Consider the following 23,610-nt stretch of genomic DNA (forward strand, 5'->3'; position numbering starts at 1 on the left):
TAATGATTATTGAAACAAGGCTAATGTTATACAGAAACCCTAAATTTAAATGATATCAGAGGACAGGGAAATGAAATCGATTTTTTTCCTTCGATTATGCCGAAACCCCACAAAAGATTAATTCACTGACCTAATTTCCCGCTGCCGGTGGATGTTTTTTCTACGAGACAGGGGGGGGGGAAATAACGGAGTGTTTTTATTGTTTCATAAGGTCTCAGCAAAAATAATACGTAAACGCTGTAAATAAATAATAAAATGACAGCTAATATAAACAAATGTCTTTATAAAATAGAAAATCATATTGTAATTGAGAAATAAGAACAAAATTATGATAAAAATAGAAAAAAAATACTCAATATTTTACTCATTTTGTGAGTTAGACGCTTATAGCTTTAACAGCAGTCAAAGTAACATTTAGATGATTTTTTTCTTGCCCCTTAGTTCAATATTAACACTAAAATTAAATTTGATCTTGAAAGAAATGATTTTCTTGTTTTTTAAATAATGTGGTATTTAACGATAAGAGCTACTGAAAAGTGATTAGGGCATCAAACTCATTCAATTACATTGATATTTAATTTACTTAATAGTTTCAACAATTTTTATGTATAAAATTACAGCAGATTATTATTGTTAAATTATGTTTACCTCTTTATATATAAGACTTAATTCTTTATACAGTTTATATATATATATATATATATATATATATATATATATATATATATATATATATATATATTCTAACTATTTCGGGGAAACTAATTCAGGAGATAATAACAAGAAACTAACCCGTTTATTAACCCCACCAGTAAGATTGAAATCTTAATCTGCTAGAAGATCAGACTCTCTGACTATATGCATTCTCTATAGATCTAAGACATATTTGGAAATGTTTTCAGACCTTTGAAAATATTCAGCGATTCAGAGATCCAGGGAGTGCTTGGATTAACTTCTGAGCTACCACTAGGAATTTGAAGAAGTTCATTTAATGATCTGATGAAAGAGAGTCTTCTTTTCGTCAGTATCTCAAACAAACCTCTAAACATTAATAGTAGTAACTAAAAAAGAACAATTTATAATAATTGTATTATCAATTAATCACTGGATCCCATCATCCATTAACGATCACTTAGAATCAGTTAATTTCTACTATAACAGCCATATGGTCGATATCATTATCTCATCACAAATTTACGAGTCATGAGGTACACTGAAAAAGCAGGAGCATGGTGCCCGAATGGAGAGTTTATAACTAGTAGAATAGCAGAACAAAACCACAGAATAGTAGACAATAATTAGCTTTTAAAATTATTACATCAATTAGTGCTTGGTCCAGGACGCTAGTTGTGATATAAAATGAATACTATAAAAAAGCTTGTTTCAATAAGTATTCAGACATTAATAACACTGGCCTAGACAATTAGGTAATCGTGAATTCAATATCGAAGATAAAAAGCATCTATATACTGACTGAAAGACATATGGAAAAACTTTTTATTATTTACTTTTAATATAACAAACAAACAAAATTTAATTTTATTTAATTTAGTTGACGAAGGAAGAGATATATATGAGGCAATGAACCAAAAGACACGACACGGTATTTTTACGCTACAACGCTCAAATGCATCTAACAAAATTGATTAATATTATAAAACCGTAGTGTATCGAATTCCGCAAAAACCGTAATATTAGACAGACATCATTTCTTGAAAGTATGAGTTCTTTTGATCAGTAACACATAACCTAGCCGCAAAATAATGCCAATCTTATAAAAAAATAAGAAAATGGGTCAAAAATTGGCAGGTTTTTTACCATGAAATCTCTTGGTAGAAAGATAATAATAAAATATTTTTAACAAAAAAATTAAACCGATTTCAAAAAATAAATAAGGAACTATAAATAAGGAAATAAAAATATACAAAATCTACGAAATATAACGTATTACTAAATAAAATATGTACATAATTATCAGTAATAACTAAATAAAAACCTTATCTAACCTATCTACTACACATATTTTATGTTCTAATATATACACACAATTTAGCTTAATCCTTACCTAAATCTATTTATCTATTTACAATATTATTTTAACTACTACCAACTGATCACTTTGTCGGTGCCGAACCCAAAGAGTTATATTAGTTTAGATTTGTTTTGTTCGTAATTTAATTGTTTGTATATGTTACAAAATTATATTATTATTTTTGTATTGTTTGGGTTCGGCACCGGCTTCAAACTGATCAGTTAGTAGCAGTTAAAATAAATAGGTTTAGATAGGTATTAAGCTAAATTGTGTGTATATAATAGAATATGAAATACGTGTAGTAGAAATGTTAAATAAGTTTTTGTTTATTTTTGTTTAGTTATTACAACGATTCTTATGTAAATATCTTATTTTAAAGTGTTTTTTGCGTTAAAAATTTAAGTTTGATTATTTTTAAATTTTTAGTGAGTTCCTTATTTATTTTTGAAGTCAGTTTTTTTTGTTAAAAATATTTTGTTTTTCTCTTTTTAGTGTTAGATATTTACTCAATAAGTTACGCAGTTATTTTATTTAAAATTACAATGGGTATGCCAAGTAAAGGTGCAGCTCGTATGAGGAGAAATAGGAATAAAGAAACAATGAATGAAATTAAGTAGCGCTTCAGGCACCCGGGTCCGCTACCTAGTCTAGGTGATTTGACAAATGTTCTAACTAAAGAACAACATAAAGATATCGTCTCCGTTGGGAATCGAACCCGCGACCTCCGTTTGTAAGCTAAATGCTTTAACCATTACACCATAGAAGCAGTTGTATAGAATATTTCTACGACGTCATATATGAAATAGTTTGTGCCTAAAAAGCAAACTGAATGGCTTTTGCTTTGAACAACTTCAGATTTTCCGTCACATCAGCTCAGCAATAATAATATGCACAAATATCCGATTATTATAGATAAAAAAATATCAAAACATTGTACGTGCCTTTGAAATTTGAGCGTTGTCCTCGATTTCCACCCCTTCACCCCAACAGATCCTGATTTTGTTCCAATGGGACCACCTCGGAAATGCACTCTTTCGAATAAAAAAAGAATTTTGAAAATCGGCCCACAATTGACGGGGAAATCGGCGAACATACATTTAAAAAAATATACGGCCGAATATAAACCTCCTTCATTTTCGAAGTCAGTTAAAAAGGATTAAAGTCCGATATTTGATTGAAATACAAATAATTTATACTAAAATACAATTTATTAGTATAAACAATAATAATCTTTAATTAAAAACTCTAAAATTAGATAGCATGTTATATTTTATTAACAGTCCTTAATTCAAGAAAAATTCAACATAAAATGTATAAATATTTATACTTTGTCTATATTCAAACAAGTTAAATACTTATAAACACTGCAAAAAAATATATTCAAACAAGACGAGCTATTGTTACCTAAAGGAAAATCAATGTCACGAGAATTATTACAAATGTTATGAATTATTAAATATTATACATATCATGGACTTTCAGATTTAGATTCCACCATATGCCCCTCAAGAATCCTCAATATGTTTGAAATGAATTATTCAGTTTTGGTTAATATTAGTGTTGGGAACCATCAACTGAAGTTGACTATCGAATGTTTAGTAATTACCTACTTTTTACTATAGACTGTTTCAGTAGCTATTTTTGGTTCGACTGATTTTACTACTTTTTACCAGTGACTGTTTCAGTCGACCGTTTTTAGTTACTACTTTTGGTTCTATTAGTTTCATTCGAGTGATTTTTAACGCTCTGGCTCTGTCCGTCTGTACGTAGTTTTATATGTATTATATATAGTTTTCTGATTTTTTTGGTAGTTTGCTTGTAACTAACAATATATTGTATATTAAGATTTTGTTATAATATTTTTCAAGATTGTTAATGTAATAGGGTAAAAAGATTAAAATTGTGAATGATAAATAGTAAATAGTATACTTTTGACTGTTTTTATGGCAATAATATGCAATATTTGGATTACTCTCTCGATTTTTGTTAAAATATTTCAGTTCTATAATAAATAAAGCTTTTCGTTTCATTCAGATCATTTTTAATTATGTCATGGATTAGTTTTTTGATGATAAGGTATATGTTGAATTTTTATATAGTTTTTATAGTTATTGTACATTTCTAGTTTTTGGTTTTGTTTAAGTTCTATTGTGTATATTTATTATAGTATATTATTTAAAAATAGCAATTAGCAATTAGGCTTGGTGGCGCAGTGGTAAAGGCGATAGGACGGTCCTTCTACTCTTAGATAGCCGCGGGTTCGAATCCTGCTGGGGCATGGTCGTAAATTTATGTTTGTGATTGTCTAAAATGTGTGATTGACCTAGACAAGAGTGTAAAATCCAACAAGGAAAATGATCCCAGTCACGCCAGTAACCAGGCTGGGTAAGACCGGATGTCTTCTAGGACTATTTCTAAAGTTGGTCACTCGCCAGTCGGTAGGCTTAATGCTGAGGACCGTGGTTCGGAGCCCACGTTAAACTGTAGATTCAGCCCAGATAAACCCATAATTCGTAAAAGGAAACTTTAAAATATATTTAAAAAACAATAATAGCGATTAACACATTAAAATACAATAAAATATTTGTGGGGTATTATTCCATTCCGATCGATCCACAGGACATTAAAATATAAAAGTAATTCTACTTCGTTTAAAATTAAATAATAAATTGCATGTTATGTACTCTCTCACAATGTATACAGGAAAGGATTCGTACATCTTCGTGTGATATCACGAATTGAAAAAAAAAACAGTCGAAACGTGCATTTGACTAGTTTTTGAGTGAGTTGATTGAACTAGTTTTTTGACTATCGACTATGGACTGTTTCGACTGTTTTCAGTCGCTAGTTCCCAACGCTAGTTAATATTATAGTTGATAGATTCAACAGCAATTAATATCTATCTACAACCAAATTAAAAAGGCTATAAGTGAAAATATCCTTTAGTAATTAAAGTTGTTTATGAATAGATTGATTTGTTTTTTTTTTCTGGAATGTTGAAATGTTATTCTTTTTTTAATTTTAATTCGTCTTCATATGCAACATATGAATACCACGTTGAAAAAACCGAGCATATTTTAAAACAATCCAAGCATCATTCCATTTTTTACTTCCTAACATTTTGCATTTTGAATCAATTATAAAGAGCTACGCCCGGAGAATACGGCGGTTATTATAAGTTTGCGTCTTGATTCAACGACCTCTCAAAAATCATCATTCCTCGAGGTTATAAATCGTGTAAAATGTTTATGAAACTATGTTAACAGATATCCTAATATATTATATAATAATGATTAATTAATTTTGATCACTAACACAAGACACCTACGGGAAAACCTACACTCGACTATATTATAATTACGAAAAACTATTATACAGATTTAATAAAGTACCGACACCTAATGCTTTTAGGTCGTCGAAATAAATTAAACAAAAACAGAACCAATATAATATCAAGACAAAGAAAAGAAAACCACACGACACGAAAGAACATTGATTAATATCACAGCTTAACCTTCACATCCACATGTAAAAGTCCCATTTAAAACGCCCAAATGTCAAGGCCGTCCCATGACCGATTTTTCGAACTATTTCATGCCCGTAACACTCATTTATATTCTTTGTATACAAATTAGTTATGAATCTATATCATGGATGAATTTTATATAAATAATTTGCCGGCTTGGTTGGCGCAGTGATAAAGACGACAGGACGGTCCTCCTGCTGATGCTATAGCTGCAAGTTCCAATCCTACTGGGGCATGGTCATAAATTCATGTTTGTGATTGTTTAACATTTGTTATTGTCCTTAGGCAAAAGTGTAAAATCCGACAAGGAAATTGATCCCAGTCACGCCAGTAACCAGGCTGGGTAAGACCTGATGTCTTCTGGGACCGTGGTTCGGAGCCCACGTTAAACAGTAGGTCCAGTCCTGATACACCCTGGTTGGTAAAAAGGAGACTTTAAAATAATTATAAAAATATATACAAATATTTTAAGGAATAATCAACTTTTTGTCTATACTCGCGTAACATATTAACTGCAAAACAATGGATACGACAATTATTGACTTAATGTGTCTGGTAGACAATAAAATAAACATGTACCTAGTAAATTATAATAGATCAGCAATATATTAGTCTGGTAAACTTCGACAGACAATAATGCACCTTTAGTAAACAACTGGGCAATAACAAATTACTATCACATCAATAGCATTGAGTACTAAAAATAACTATAGGAGAATTTATGTTTTGCAAGTACTTCTCAAAATCATTCAAGATAAAGAATAAATAATGGCTAATGTATAGATATCAAAAACACTTATTTTGATTGCAATAAACTATTGATAAAAATTAGTGCATATCTTATAATATCGCCCACAATTATAGATAATTAATTTCCTTCAAAATATAAATAATTACAAAGTTGCAAAATTACTTGATGATATTTCTTTCTATGTTCGAATCAATTGGAAAAAATAACATGGAAGAAATATCCCACACGCTCTAAATGTTTTTTAAGGCTTGCACTAAATTGTTAATATTTAGAGCCTATATTGTGTTTATTGTTTACGACGGCTTCTTTGCCAAAAGTTAAAAACTAACATGTTTTATAATATAATTGATAAAATTAGAATTTTTATATTATATCTCTCTATGGTTTATAAAACAAATTTAAAACAACATATATTTTTAAGGTTCAATTTTATTCTAGTGAAATCTTTACGCCAAGGTTGATCTACACTACATATTGGACTCTTGAGTAGCTGCAAATACACTCCTATTAAAAAGATGTGTGGAAAGATCCTCTTCATTGTATCAATAATGAACTATCTCAGAAATCCCTCAGTAATGAATTGTCAATACAAACTAGTAGTGTTCATTTAACCACCACAATGTGTTCACATTTTTCATAGATATTTCTAAAGAAACTTTAATCTGATTTATTATTGATAAGTGTAAACTGCTATAACCTTACAATAATTGAAAAAAGTTGTATCAGACTTATAACTAATAATGTCACACCGATGATACTGAATACGTATCGTAAAGTGGTCCTAACTCAAATAGCTGCACCTCAAAAGACATTAGAAGTTAAAAGTTAAAATTTGAGCATATGTACCATATACATAGGACATAACAGCATATACAGGGCCAAAAACAACAACGCCTTAACGATTCAGAACAATTTAGAGGCATCCAAGCCAATGACTGCTTACATTTATACTACAATCTGAATGAAGAACAGAAATAAGAAATTGTTCGCACTAACTTCACCTTTCAACAGTAGTCGTAGATGTAACATAAACAAATCTTACTTTTGTCATTGACATACAGCAAATGCCACTATAAAAGCCTGGGTTTGTTTGAGTTATAGCTATCTCGTAACTTATTATGAACATATCTTTGATAAAATACACAACATTTACATTTAGATTTATAGATGACTGCTTATTAAAAGAACATTATTAAAACTAACAAGAAAAACTCGAACAAAAATATAAACTTTCGAAAATGTATATTAAATGAAAAATGAGCAAGTAATTATAATCAAATATATATTTTTGAAATATATATTAACATACATTTTGTTTACGTATATATGTCTGTAGACTAAATATTAAAAATATCCTAAAATAGAACAATGAAAAAAATAAAAGTATTAATTTCAGAAACATCAAAATCAGTTTAAACAAATGTAGACATAACAAGAAATTAAATTCGAATCAACATATGTTCTTTTAATCATTTGGCCAAAAAAAATTCTTTGTTTGTCAGTAACGAAATTGCATTTTATTATAATTTACATGGAAAAATAGATTGCAATGTTATGTTAAATATTAGAGTATATAATCATCAAATATTTCCTAATTTATATCAACTAACATATAAATTAAACTAACCAATTATAGATCAAAGCAATCGGGGATAAACATCTGAACACGCATGCTCCATTAATAACTAAAACAAGTACTAACCTTTTATTATATAAACACGCCGTGAACTACAATCTAAGCCAAAACGTCGACCAAATAACAAACGAAGAATATAACGTGGGATACTGATTTTAATTGCATCGATATTAGTACACACCCAAAATAAAAATATGAATAACCACAATAAAAACAAACGAAACCAAAGCCGTCTGGTTCCATGATAGGTATTTTTATAATTTTCGGAATAACAATCAATTTCGAAATCAAGTTATTCATTCACAAAACTAAAAAAAAACTACAGCCATTTTTGTTTCGGATCCACATACCTATATGATTTGATATTTTCATATTTGAAGCTAAGGAAGACTAAACAATATTCTGGCCTGACTGATTACGATACTGAAGACACATTATTATTATCTTCGTCAGGACATACACCTAATTATGATTCATTGGTTAGAGACATGCAAACTCAGTCTTTTCATCAATGTTAAGACAATAAACCAAATTCTAAATCTATCTTTATATATAACTACGTCGGATTATTAAATATTGTTAATAAGTATCCACATTCTTTTAATTTCCCTGGAGGTTGGTTTTTTGGACCTTTAAATAATTATTGTTGTTGTTTTTCAAATAGGTATATAAACCGAATATATATAGTTCAGTACGAGGTGTACTGAGCGTGCTATTGAGAGATGAGCATTATTCTCTGATGATAAATTTTTCTGACCTAAAAAAACGCGACGGTGAAATATTGAAATCAAATTATCAGCCATAATGTGCAATTTTGTAACAACTTTTTCAGAATTACGAAAAAAATAGTACGACTTATACATTGCAGTTGATAGAAAAATGCAATTTAAGTATTTTAAGTTAGCAAAAATCTATCTTGAAAAATGTTAGTCAAAATAGAGCTTTTAGATAGCTCATGTACGGAATGTTCCTATCAAATGTTGGGTCTGGAAATATATTTTATTTATGAGTCTGTATCTCAAAAACGTGATCATTTAAAAAATAAAAAATTGTTTTGAACATATATTTTATTTATCTACCCATATCTCACTAGAATGTACTCTATACAGCAATACAGTGTATAAACATAGTATGAAACACCCCTTCTGACCCCTTAGACAACAAGCCGATAGCGACATACATTTAAGATAAAAAGATCTTATACACAGAAAAGTTGGCCACCCCTGTTCGATAGATCTGGCAACTAATGACTCAGGACTTTTAAATAAGAAAGTAATTGCAGAAACAGACACTTATTTTGAGAGAGGAAACAGAAAAATTGTTCTACAAAAAAGAATCGAAAAGTTTATATTTATGTTAATGAAATAAATCGAATTTCTTAAAATATGCATATATTTGTTGATGTTTTTCATTATATACCAAATTACTTATCAATTATTTACATTATTTATGAATTATTATAAAGATTCAGACTATAATGATTACAATAATATATATAGAGGACCAACACAAATACAGAAACTATTGGCACTAACATATCTTTCAACAGTAGTCGTAGATGTAACATAAACAAATCTTATTTCTGTCATTTACACACAGCAAATACAACTATAAAAGCCTGGGTTTGTTTTAGTTATAGCTACCTCAACTCGTAACATATTGGTAACATATCTTTGATAAAATACACAACATTTTAACTAAAATTTATGGGTGAAGTGCTTATAATAGACAATACGTTATAAGTAACAAGAAAACATGGCTATTTAAAAATTAAAAGATCGAACATACTGGTTATAATCAATATAGACTTTAAAAGTGAGGAAATGATTGTAAAATATATTAAGATACATCTTATTTGTGTAAATATGTCTGTAGACTAAATATTAAAAATATTCTAAAATAGAACAATGAAAAAAATAAAAGTATTAATTTCAGAAATATCAAAATTCGTTTAAATAAACGTAGACCTAACAAGAAATTGAATTCGAATCAACACATGTTCTTTTAATAATTTGGCCAAAAAAAATTTTAATCACAATGATGTTTGCCAGTAACGAAATTGCATTTTATTATAATTTATTTGGAGAAATAGATTACAATGTTGGGTTAAATATTAGAGTATATAATCATCAATAATTTCCTAAGTTATATCAACAAAAATATAAATTAAACTAAACAATTATAGATCAAAGCAATCAGGGGTAAACATTTGAACATGCATGCTCCATTAATGACGAAAACAAGTACTAACCTTTTATTATATAAATACGTCGTGAACTACAATCTAAGCCAATACGTCGACCAAATAACACACGAGGAACACAACGTGGGACACTGATTTTAATTGCATCGATATTAGTACACACCCAAAATAAAAATATCAATAACGACAGCAAAAACAAACGAAACCAAAGCCGTCTTTTTTTTTATTTTACCTAATCCACGGTCGGTATTTCTCTGATTTTCTGGATGACAATCAATTCCTCTCCCAGCCAGAGTCGTTCATTCATAAAACTTAAAAACTACAGCACATATCCATGTTTCTGGGGCAAGCCGTACGTTGTTTTTTTGATGTTCGGTTTTTGGGTAAAAAATCAAGTCGCAACCGGTGGGCCCTGTCAGAATCGAAATGTCAATGTTTCACGCGTTTCTTTTTCTGTTTCGGTATTGTTTTGATCGTTCGCCCTGGTGCCCGAGCCTCAGGTTACCATGATTCCACCCCCTCTAGCCGGGCCTTAACCCCGCCGTCGCCTGACAGCAACATTCATTCAACAGAATTCCGGATTCGTCTGGCGGCCAGTGTACGGATACACGATCGGCGAACGCGAACCAAAGCCTACTGAAATAACGCCGATATTAGAGACGGCGGCCAGATCCCTGCTTGCGCCGTACTGATAAGCGGAGCGCGTGGAACAGAGACGGGCCGAGTGAGAGGGAAGATGGACAGGGACGGCGCTGCGAGAAATACGGGTTCGATGCTGAAGAGACGTCGAAGTGGACGCGTCTGTTGTTTTTTTTACGTAATCGGCAGGAAATAACGGAAAAATATCACCGCGAGCGTCCTTGTTATCCGCACTATAACAGGTCAATTGAAAAGTTCCCGGCCTACTATAGTAAAACACATTCTATGCTACCCTCCAACTTTTCGATACAATTTTTGTAGTGAGATTTGTCCTTTGCTACAAAGAGACGTCAGTTTCGGCGATCACCTCTTTATCCTTTAAAATTTCTTCCCAGCGAGCATCTTTTGTGATCTGAGAACAGGAAATAGTCGCTGGGGGCCAGATCTGGAGAATACGGTGAATTAGGAAGCAATTAGAAGCCCAATTCATGAATTTTTGACACGGTGTATTGTATTGGTGAAGCAGCACTTTCTTTTTCTTCAAATGCGATTCGTCCTTCAAACGGTCCAATAACGCTATGTAATAGTCGCTGTTGACGGTCCTTCCTTTTTGAAGGTAATCAATGAAAACTATTCCATGCGCATCCAAAAATACAGACGCCATAAACTTGCCAGCCGACTGTTGCGTTTTCCCACGCTTTGGAACGGATTCATCGTGTGCAGTCCACTCGGATGACTGTCGATTGGACTTCGGAGTGAAATGATGGAGCCATGTTTCATCCATTGTCACATATCGACGCAGAAAGTCGGGTTGATTATGCTTGATCATGTTCAAACACTGCTCCGAATCATTCATTCGTTGTTGTTTTTGGTCAAAAGTGAGCCCGCGCGGCATCCACTTTGCATAGAGCTTTCTCATACCCAAATATTCGTGAATGATATGATGTACACATTCAGTTTATATCTTTAGAGTGTCTGATATTTCATTCAGTTTCAATTTACGGTATTCAAAATCATTTTGTGGATTTTTTTAATGTTTCGTCGGTAACAACTACTTTTGGGCGTCCACTGCGTTCACCGTCTTTAATGCTCATTTAGCACGTCTAAACTTAGCATACCAATCCTTGATGGTTGATTTTCCTGGTGGTGTCCGGAAACTCGGCATCAAGCCAAGTTTTTACTCTAACTGTATTTCTTCTTTTCAAGAATGAATATTTTATCAACACGCGAAATTCCTTTTTATCCATTTTATTCACAATAACAAAAGTTTCTTCACTGAAAATGCTATAATTCACAAACTAATGATCCGACAGCTATCAAATTTAAACACGCATCTTTTGAGGGCCTGGGCTAACTAAAAAACATATGGATTTAATTCTAGTAGCGCCATCTATGTGTCAGACTGGGGAATTTTCAATTAACCTGTTAATTGTGCATGTCCATCTGGATGAGCATTGCACTGAAATTGCTGAGTATTCGCTATTTAATTTTTATTTTAATGGTTTGTTATATTTTTTTTGATATTTTCTTCGAGCATAAAATGAGCATGCCTATAAAAGGGATTTACGACAGATGATGTTACTGTATGTTTCGCGTACTTTTCTTTCCGATTATAAAGGAAAAAACAGGCAAACTTTAAATAACGGATACAACGATAGGTTGTGACAACCTTCATAAAAAGTGGTACCAATTGTATGGGAAATTTATGTATGTTTAATTACGTGGAAATTGTAAAGCCTGTGCATGAAGATTGTGTTTAATTAGAGGGATACATCGCATTTTATTGCTCCTCCCTTGGGTAACACGTAGCGAGAAAGTGGGCTGACTTGAATGTTCTTCTTGTCATTTGATTAGCAGTTATTTCTGGAGAGGGGAATGGCTATCCAATTTATCCGATTTTTTATTATTATTTAATTATTATATATTTACTAGTCGTTTCCGACTAACCTACAATTTGTATTTATGATAACTTAAATCTAGGTATATAACTAGGAGGACCCATCGGCCCTATCTCAGTCTCTGGCGAAATAATGTTTATACATGTCACTGCTGTATTTTTTATTATATCTTTTATTATCTTTTGAGTCTGTGTCCTGTTCTGGTGGTATCCAAAAGCTGGAATACTTCATGAGAATGGAGTCTTTCCTCATGCCTCCTTATAATTCTCTTGATTTCTTGACTGACTGTGGGTATCTAAAGATCTCGATGTAGGTAATCAATCCTATAGTATTTGGGTGCGCCTGCAATCCCTCTTAGGACTTTGTTTAGAAAAATTTGTATATTGTTTATGTTATTCTTTATGTAGCTTTATTTATGTAACTCCGTATGTCCATATAGGTTTCATTATTTGCTTATATAATAGCAATTTATTATGTACTGATAATTGAGATTTTCCTCCAATTAGCCAGTACATTTTCCTATATTTCAATTCCAGTTATTTTCTTTTCTTCTTTATATGTTCCTTCCAGCGAAGTTTTGCATCAAAATACATTTCGAGATATTTATCGTTATTGCTATATGGAATTATAGTATTATTTAATGTTATAGGTATTTGTACGGTCTGATTGTAGGTGAACTGCACATGCACAGATTTACTTTCGTTAATTTTTGTTTTCCAAACTTGTGTCCAAAGGCTTCTTCACTATAGTCTCCGACAGCTATAATGGCAATATCATCAGCAAATGTAGCCATCGTAATATTCCCCATTGGTGATACATTTGATCACAAGTGTAGAGTAGATAAAGCATTGGCCCTAGTACACTTCCTTGTGGTACACCTGATTTAGCTTCTTTTATTGTAGAGTAAGGTTCTTCTTATTTGACCCTAAACATTCTAACTGTAATGTACGATTTTAATAGTTCGGTGTGTTGCTTTGGTAACATTTTCTGTAGTTTATGAACAAGACCTTCATTCCAAATATTATCGAAGGCTTATGCTACATATAAGAATATAGCTGAGCATTTTTTTTTCTTTTTTTTCGTAAGCTTTTGTTGAATGCTTGTTAATAAACCCAAAACCACCGACGACAAAAAGCGCCAGTGGTCCAGCCGAAAATAATTGAAGACAAGGCCATTAAAGGCATTATTCGATGTAACCATTAATGGGGATTGATATCGATTACAATTGATGCGTTTGAGATGAACACTTGTTATTCTTCAGCATGACAACGCTCGAACATATGTTCATACAACATATTTCTGAAATAAAATGAGATGTCAACAGCACTGCTCAATACTTTATCTTAAGACCGCGAAATTATGCTCCAACTAGTTTTATATATAAATAATTTTATAAGAATTACCCACATCGAGATTAATTTTAACAAATGATGTTGTTCTCTTAAAGAAATTATTAGAGCCGGTAGATACTGGGTATTTGCCACTGGACTAAAGATGAAAATATCATTAAGGGTAAAAATGGCCAAACGGCTAAAAGTGGTAATTGTAATAACTTAACAGCTTCATATTTTGTCTGACTAGCAGATTTGTTAGAGTTTAATCCAGCAACATATTCGGCACTGTGTTTCAAACAAATTTCAAAAAATAACAAAATGTTTAAAAGGTCGATAATGTGACCAGCACCTTGCCTTTCTGTAATTAGACTTATTTTAATGAATGTCATTTTGCTGTGAAACATCTCCAACATCCATCTTGATGGTAGACTAAGCTGAGAATACAGCTAGTCAGTGGGAAGACATTCCCAGGTTGAGATAAGATTAAAGAAACTTTGGACGAATGCATATCTATGCAGATAAATTCGGAAACAACATGAGAGGGTATTCAGAAGAGCAAAGGGAACGTTTTCACCAGGAAATTATAAGCTTCGAATAACGTTATCAAGGCCAATGCAGTGAAAACATGATGGGAGACTATATTCGGGATTCATTATGAGATGGTACCTATGAACATAAAGGAAAAACTGAAACCATGCACTTCCATATACAAACGGTACCACTACGAAGACACTAACCGCGAAAGAAGATTCCTCATACAATTTTATAATAACTAAGTACAAATCAACAATCACACTAAAACACATCATCAATAAAAATTGCGCTTGGTTGTGAACTGTATTGAATTGAAAATTCTGACTGAAGCATCAGTCCACCAAAGAACCAAAGAAAAAAAGTTGAAGAATTGTAGTTATAAGATGACTGACTACATAGAATTACCTTTTGTTTCCTCCATTGTTTCCTTTCTTTGCTAAGTACATTTTTCATAAATAAAAATCGGTTCATTTAAATCAGATACTGCAAAGTCAACAAGCCGGTCACAGATATCCTCTGTTGGTTTATTTAATTAAAAATTTCTAAAAGTCGAAGCTCATTCCCACTTTTGCAATATGTTTCTCATTATTTGACTATTTTATATTTTTATATTTCATTTGTCGTATAAATTAGCTTATATTATTGAGATAAAACTATGATAAAAAAATTCAAGGACCCCAAGTCGCAGCTGCACGCTCATCAATGAACTGATAACATGGAAGCCAAACAAAATTCATAAATGATCGAGTGACTCACAAATGGTACATTTGCATTCTGTAAGGTATATATTAGTTAACAAATATTAAATATGTATAATATAGTCAAACTATTAAAAGTCTCATCCACAGATTTACCTATTTTTCAAATTAATCCTCTTTCTTAGTCAGAAAATGCTCTATAACAGAATATTCGTTATTAACCCAAACAATTAATAATGATATTTTAATTAATAATAATAATTAATAAGTGCAATATACTCGATACAATATTTTCACCAAATAATAGTTATAAAGGTCTCATTTCAGTTCAATATAAATCAGCAGCAAAAACGTGTTTATTAAAAAAAAAACATTCGATCGCCAGTCACACAAAACTGTTCGTTTCTTGGTTTGGTTGGTTATATCAATTAATAGATGTGATAGCCAATTTCCTTCTATTTGGATCTTGTCCATCGCATGTAAACATCAGGAAACAGTTGGCTCATCAACTGTTAAGCTATCTGAGAGTCCTTTGATAATTTTATCTAAATTTTCATCAAATAACTTCTGCAGTTCGTTGTCTTCGAGGTACTTCGAGCTTCTCCCAATATTTTAAATTGATTAGAGTACATTTCTAAGAGATAGGGTCTTCGAAAGTTCCTCCCATCAGGGTCATATCTGCCTGTTGTGTAGCTACAGTGCGTTTGTGTGCTTTTTTTTCTTTGCCCTCCCTATATCTAAGAGCAATTAGTTTTAAGTATTATATTTAATATTTAAATATTAAAAAATATTTAATGGATAAGTTAACAGTTTATTATGGCCTAGGTATAGGAACAAGCTGTAATACGGAGCAAAATATGAAAGACGTTATATAGATAACTATATAGATATTTTCATTAAAACTGCACAGAAAAAAATCCTTAGCATAGCAAATTCTCAAATGGCCCTAACTCATGGTGCACTTCTGGCACTCTAGGCGGTTATTTATCAATGAAATCAAAATCACCACTTTTAAATTACTGAAACTAGAACCGACAGTTGGGATATGACAGAGAAGAATCGCTAAAAATGTCTAAAGAAATTGCGACTATACGCCACTAGATAGTGGCTAATACCACTATATTATTACAAGTTCCTAATACACAAAATCAGTGAATTATCATCACTAACCAATAATATCAAGACAGAATCTTCGCTCATCATCTATCGAATCATCAGTGATGTCAAAGTAGAGTCGCTATTTACACTGTAGCTTCGGCGATCTAGTATAAAATTTTGAACGATAGTTTGTCATCATTTTAATGGATTTATATATATTTAATCATATTAAAGTTATTTCATACTGTAGAACTTCAGTAATATCATAAATAAATCTTTCAAACAACACACACACTTGCATCCTTCACATCATTCAACCCACCTAATAATTGATATTTTTAATAATATTTTTGTCATTTAGAACTGAATACTTTAACTATTATAATTAGGATTAAAAATATAGTCAGCTGTTAGTTTATATAAATAGAATAAAACAAATCAAGTCCAGTCTATTAATCAGTAAAAGAACAATTTACTTTAATGAACACTAGCTATTTAAATGTACTATGAGATATACAGACTCTTGCTAGGCCTGATGAAAACAATCTTATGTTATATTGTACGAAAATACACTTTATATTAGGATAGCACTCAAGAATGGTAAGCATATTGCTTTTATCGTTCAGGAAACTGATTAACTCGTAACTCCATTTTTGATGTCTGTAGTTGATCACTATCCCTGACCTCAAAAAAATAAAATCTTCAACTTTACTAGTAGTTCTGCTCCTGTTACTGCTAGGCATTATTTGATTTCTTTTTAGCAATTTGCATTTAAATTGATGAATGTTTATTTGCCTTGATGGATGACTGTCTAGAAATCTTATTAAATCTTCATCCCAAGTTCTCTTTTAGTTGTGATGTAATAACAACAAAAAACCTCAAATTGAATACTACAGCCGATCTAATATAATTCGTACAAGCATCAAAGTAGATAGAAGTTTGTCATGAAGCAACAATTGTTGCTCTGAATATAATCTGAAGTTACAGAAATTAGTTTCAATTCTTCAATGGATTCCCCCAAGTATTCTAGTTCTATGACCTAGAAAATGTTGGATTTACTACTAATCGGGTGTCTTACAAGGTCCCCATTCCAGTCACTAATATTTCTGGAGAGGAAATACCCCAAAATGTAGTTTTATTTCTTAGATGGGGAAATGCGCTAGTAATATTTTTTGATAACATCTTTATTGGATATGCTTAGTACAATCTTAATTATAAATTAATTTATTACTACATTTTATTTGTAGTAGGATTAATTCACAAGCAAGACGAGTGCGAGATAAATACATCCATATATATTCCTCAATTATAAAATAATAATAACTCAAGCTATAGTTTACACTAAAGTTATACACTTTATATAAATTCGTATGGTTTTGTTCGCTTCAATCTCCTGACATCCTGTGCGCTGTCCAGCGGTTGTATTGCTTCCACGTTAGTATGATTTAGTAATCTTCTTTCGTGTTTTAAAGTGAAATCTTGGATAACTTCGCAAATTCGTTTGATTACCAGGTCATCGTGCGGTTCTTATTTGGTTATGTATGCGCCAGTAAATGTCTAAAAAGAAGTAAAATTCTCAGGATATTATTTTCTACGATTTACTAAATAGGTCGTAAATATACATTTTATGTAAGATAATAAATTATACTCTTTGAAGCCTATTGAGATTTTATGTTTATTAATTAATATACTGAGATTATTTTCAAAAAACAACTTTATTTAATACACCTATCTAAACAGTTGAAGACTTTATATAAACGAACTAATGAATTAATCTATGTACAATTACAAAACCGTAAAATCTCAACAGTCTCAACAGTTTCGTGACCGAAAAGAAAATAGATATTTGTCTTTTGAGATTAAATAGCAAATAAATAGAAATGGGTTTAATTAAACACATGAAAGCGTTAAACAGTGAAACGGAATGGCCGACGTGGAAGCGTAAAATTCGAGATTGCTGGATTACATCGAGGGAGCTTTAGATGCAATCGACGGAAATTTGGTGAAACTGAGTGCGTTGGCGGCAGACGCTAATGACAAGATGGTGAAGAATCATAAAGTACAATCAGATTTGTATAGAAAATCTGTTATGCCAAGTCTATGTTTGCAAGTTCAGTAACAGATACTGCCTATCAAAAGATTATGGACAAAGAGACGGCTTATGAAGTGTGGGAGGCCTTGAAGCAAAATTTCGAAGCATCGTCCAAAGATCAGTTATTTTACCAGCAAACTTTGAAACTTTTAGATCAAGTTGGATGTTGTTAACTAGGAATGACGAGGATATTCGAAGAGCTAAAAATCTTTACATGTTTGAAAGGAATTTTACAAAAGTTAGTAAGGTGAAAGTTGAACAGGAAGTTTTAGTGGTAAAATCATGTAAAGTAAATCAGGGTAACAGAATTAGAAATAAGTTTAAGGAAAAACATACGTGTAACTATTGCAAACAACCAGGCCATTGGATTAAACAATGTCAAAATGGGATTGCTGATGGACGATCATCTAAGAATGCAACACTGAAGAAGAAAAAGGGCAAGACAGTACTATTAACGCCATGGGGTGAGAATTTTCTGCAGAATTAGACAAAAACAATTAGTGGATTGACAATGGTGCTATGAAACTATAGGTTAGATTATTTTGTCAGTTATGAAGCATTCAGTCAGCCACAATGCATTAAAAATGCCGAAAAAGAATGTTTAAATGCCCACGGGAAAGGAACCATTCGGTTCTCATCAACAGTTAAAGACAGATGTGATCAAAGTATATTGAAGGATGTCTGGTATGTACCGAATATTTCCAAAAAATTGTTTTCTGTTTTAGCTGCTCATGATCAAAATAAAAATAGTAACTTCGAGTCAACGCCTATGTCCTGTTCTATAAAGATTCATGGTCAATTGAATTTATGTGGTTTTCATGCCGTAAATGGTACTCTGTACAAAGCAGCTATTAAATCATTATTACCTGAATAAAGAGTTGATGTATGTTCTGTTGTCGAGGATAAATCTGATCTGTTACAGTTGTATCATGAGAGATAGGACCATCAAGAAAAACGTCGCGTAAAAGCGAAGCTCAAGAAGGATTTTTATATTGATGTTAAGATAGATAAAGCAGAAATCTGTGAACCATGCACATATGGAAAGGAACATCGTTTACCATTTGGTGCAAAAGAGTTGTCAAAAATTCCAGGTGAACTAATATTAACAAAGCCCTAAATATTTGAAATACTAACCTCAAAATACATCGGCGTCAGATATTACAAATTACAAATGGCATTTTTAAGATGTAATTGAATTACAAATACAAAATATGTATTTGTATTTGTATTTTAAATACAAGTAATTCAAATACTGCCCAACCCTGATAACAGAAAGCACAACCTTTCAAGAACCAATCTTTTTCCTGAACGCAAGCTTAATAAATTCGGTAAAAAGATCACATTTCCTTTTTTTCTGATTACAACCCTGCCTTCGGCCCTTTGTCCCAATAACGGTCCCCGAACAAGGAAGAGACGCTTGCGCTCTTACTTACCCTTCCCGAAAGGCCATCATTCATACGGCTTCGTTTCATTCCACAGCTTTCCCAACACCGGCGACTCCGTCTCCATACGCATGGAAATTTTTGCATAGCCAGAAAAAACCTTATAATCGAGGGAGTTTCCTGGGAAAATTTCATTCACTAGGTAATCGGGACGAAAACAACCGGAACAAACGTAGTTCAAATAGACGGCAATACACAATGTAAATTTTGATTAAAAGTTTTTAGAATTTCCTTTCGCAACGTTCTTATAGTCGGTGCATACCATGGATAATTGAATTTACACAGAGTATTTCGAGTTGCCAATAGACCGGAGCGCCATCTAACAAAGTTGAATTAAAATTGGAAAATGTTTAACCGTAGTACTATTTATTTTTATTACATTATGGCGGATGCGCTTGAAATAAAAAATATGTTTGTATCTTCTATATCGTTCCTATCTGTTATAAATGGCAAATAAATTTATAATAAACTTAATTGAACAAACGGGCAGAATTGGTTCATAAAATAAAGATTCCAAAATATATAAAAACTTATAAGAAATAGGGTAAAATCTAAAATTATTCTCGAGCAACAGTCGATGACCATGAATAGGTCCAGACATGTTACGCAAGTTATGTGAATGGAGCTAAGTATTGTTATTAATAGACACATATTAAAAGACAACAGCCTTCTTTGATAAAACTGCGATTTTAAATGTCAAATTTAGTTATAACAAATTTGTACAAAGTTTTTTCGCAGATTTCATACATCATTTGAAATTTATTTTGATATTTGATTATTGCATACAAGTACTGAAATAAATTAGGCAGCACCTATTTAATTCAAATTCAAAAGGGTTATTTAAAACTCAATTATTTTCGAAGGCAGAGTGATAATAGCCGAAACAATTGAAGATAGTGTGTGTGTAATTGTTCAGAATATAACATGGGAATTGAAAAGTCTCCGCCCTGACACATAGATGGCGTCACTAGAATTAAATCCATATGTTTTTTAGTTAGCCCTAAACCTCACAAGATGCGTGTATAAATTTGACAGCTGTCGGATGATTAGTTTGTATATTATAGCATTTCTAGTGAAACAACTTTTGTTATTGTGAGAAAACAGATATAAAGGAATTTCGGGTGTAGATAAAATATTGCTTTTTGAAGGAAAAAATACAGTTGAAGCAAAAACTTGGCTTGATGCCGAGTTTCCGGATACTGCCCCAAGAAAATCAACCATCAAGGATTGGTATGCTAAGTTTAGATGTGGTGAAATGAGCACCCAAGGTAGTGAACGCAGTGGACATCCAAAAGACGCTGTTACCAACGAAAAGATTTTAAAAATCCACAAAATGATTTTGTATGACCGTAAATTGAAAGTGTATGAAATAGCAGACACTCAAAGATATCAACTGAACGTGTACATCATATCATTCACGAATATTTGGGTACGAGAAAGCTCTGTGCAAAGTGGGTGTCGCGCAAACTCACTTTTGATCAAGCGTAATAAACCCGAGTTTTTGTGTCGATATGTGACAATGGATGAAACATGGCTCCATCATTTCACTTCGAAGTCCAATCGACAGTCATCCGAGTGGACTGCACAAGTCGGGTGGCAAAGTTATGGCGTCTCTGTTTTGGGATGCGCATGGAATAATTTTCATTGACTACCTTAAAAAAAGGAAGAACCATCAACATCGAGTATTACATAGCGTTATTGCACAGTTTGAAGGACGACATTGCCGAGAAATGGCCGCATTTGAAGAAAAAGATAATGCTGCTTCACCAAGACAATGCACCGTATGACAAGTGTGAAAACGATGGCAAAAATCCATGAATTGGGCCTTGAATTGCTTCCTCATCCACCCTATTCTCCAGATCTGACCCACAGCTACTATTTCCTGTTCTCAGATCTCAAAAGAATGCTCGGTAGGTAGAAATTTTCGTCGAATAAAGAGCTAATCGCCGAAACTGAGGCCTATTTTGAAGCAAAGGACAAACCGTACTACAAAAATGGTATGGAAAACTTGGAGGGTCACTATAATCAGTGTATCACCCTTGCAGGGAATTATGCTGAATAAAAAAAAATAATTTTGCCAAAAAAATTTGTTTTACTATGGTAGGCTGGGGACTTTTCAAATGACCTGTTATATGAGCTTTTGATTGGAATGTCTGAGGGAAAAATGGATATCACTAATTCTCTTATAGCTCATATAGTAAATGTTTTAAGTGGAACACTGTTATATAGAGTAAGTCAATAGAACACTGTTAGTAACAGAAGAAAATAAGGAGAAATATATTTAGAAATTACTTGATAAGGAAACGTAAGATGGAAACAAAACGACGAAGTAAACAAGAACTAAACGTTAAACGTATACCACTACATAACAAGAATTCGCCTAGAACTTACATGTATATATAATAAAACATCCCTAACCTACAAACTATTGTGGCTGCATAATTAATTGTAGTTTAATTCCATCTATAATATGTGCATTAGATGTATTATAATGTTAAAATAAATTATATTTTATAACGTTTTTATTTGATTATTTTGTTTACATTATAAATTTATTATACGTCAGGGACAAAATAAAATAAAAGTCAAAATTGATGGGACAACATTGGGACGTTGGACGTTGGTTAGCCAGCAACAACTAGTAGCAGTATATTAATTTTAGGATAAGATTTAATACTAAGAAATAAAAGCTTCATGAGAAATATGGAGAAATATATTATAGTCAATAGTAGCATAATAGATAGCCACGACTTTATTATATTACATTAAAGAAATTATCCGAGTCTTTATTATTAAAATTAAATACAAATATGTATATTAAAATCAATATGCCATTATAATACTAAGCGATAAACCCATAAAATTACATTATTCAAAGCCGGACCTATATAGTTGCTATCAACTTATTTAATGTGTATGTTAATTATACAAGTTGGTGGTATTGGTTGATTTATTGCAGGAATATTGTTTTAAAATGTCACTTGTCCGTAGTTTTGAAAAGGTAGTAATCCGACTCGAAGAACACGAGCGGTTGAAGGATGACAACAATTTAAAAATCCCGTCCAAAAGCACAAAGCAACGCCTGCATCGATGTATATTTAAATAAGGGAAAAATGTTATTCCTTGCTCGTCTAGTAAAACTTAATAAATATCAAAGATTCTTCGCCAGAATTATTGATATAATAGAAAGCCGAGGCACACATGGTGAGGTTCAACGGTAATATTACACTTCTAATAATAACTCTAATAGATTTCGTTCAAGAAGAAATTTTAATAGAATAGAAGGAAAACTTGAAAATCGTATTTAGATCCTGGGAAAATCAGTATATCGACAGCAAATGGAGAACATCTACTTCAAGAACATCACTTCATCTACTCTTGTGTATCTAACGACGCATGAATTTGTGGCAAGTGATCAGGTAAAGATTAGCGAAAGCTAAAACCAATTAAAATTGAAGAATATGAACCAAAAACTTGATGAGAATAAACCCTTAGCCAGGAAAAGAGTAACCTGGCAAGTCATAGTGCTATATCGCCTCTCGTTATTCATAACATCTTGAACTTGGTAATTTTTCCTGTAAACAGCTTATTTACCAAATTTAACATCATCGAACTACTATTTATCCCAGCGAATAATCGTCTTTGTGGATAAGCAAAGCGCTAAATATTCATAAATTACTATGACAGCTGAGATATGATCATAAAAATGATGGACAAATAGTTTCGT

The 23,610-nt window shown here is 31.9% G+C and overlaps 1 protein-coding gene across 1 annotated transcript in view; it reads right to left on the reverse strand.

The window, feature by feature from the left end:
* Positions 1-10,797, reverse strand: part of inaE (inactivation no afterpotential E) — a 185,737-nt gene extending 174,940 nt beyond the window's left edge. The window contains exon 1 of the mRNA XM_076400030.1: positions 10,197-10,797. The gene's annotated coding sequence lies outside the window, so the exon portion shown is untranslated. The remainder of the gene's footprint in view (positions 1-10,196) is intronic.
* Positions 10,798-23,610: the final 12,813 nt, after the last annotated feature.

The sequence above is a fragment of the Rhynchophorus ferrugineus genome, unplaced genomic scaffold, assembly GCF_030347505.1.
Source record: "Rhynchophorus ferrugineus isolate W39M unplaced genomic scaffold, kcgeb_rfMv2 rfM3, whole genome shotgun sequence".
Classification (NCBI taxonomy): domain Eukaryota; kingdom Metazoa; phylum Arthropoda; class Insecta; order Coleoptera; family Curculionidae; genus Rhynchophorus; species Rhynchophorus ferrugineus.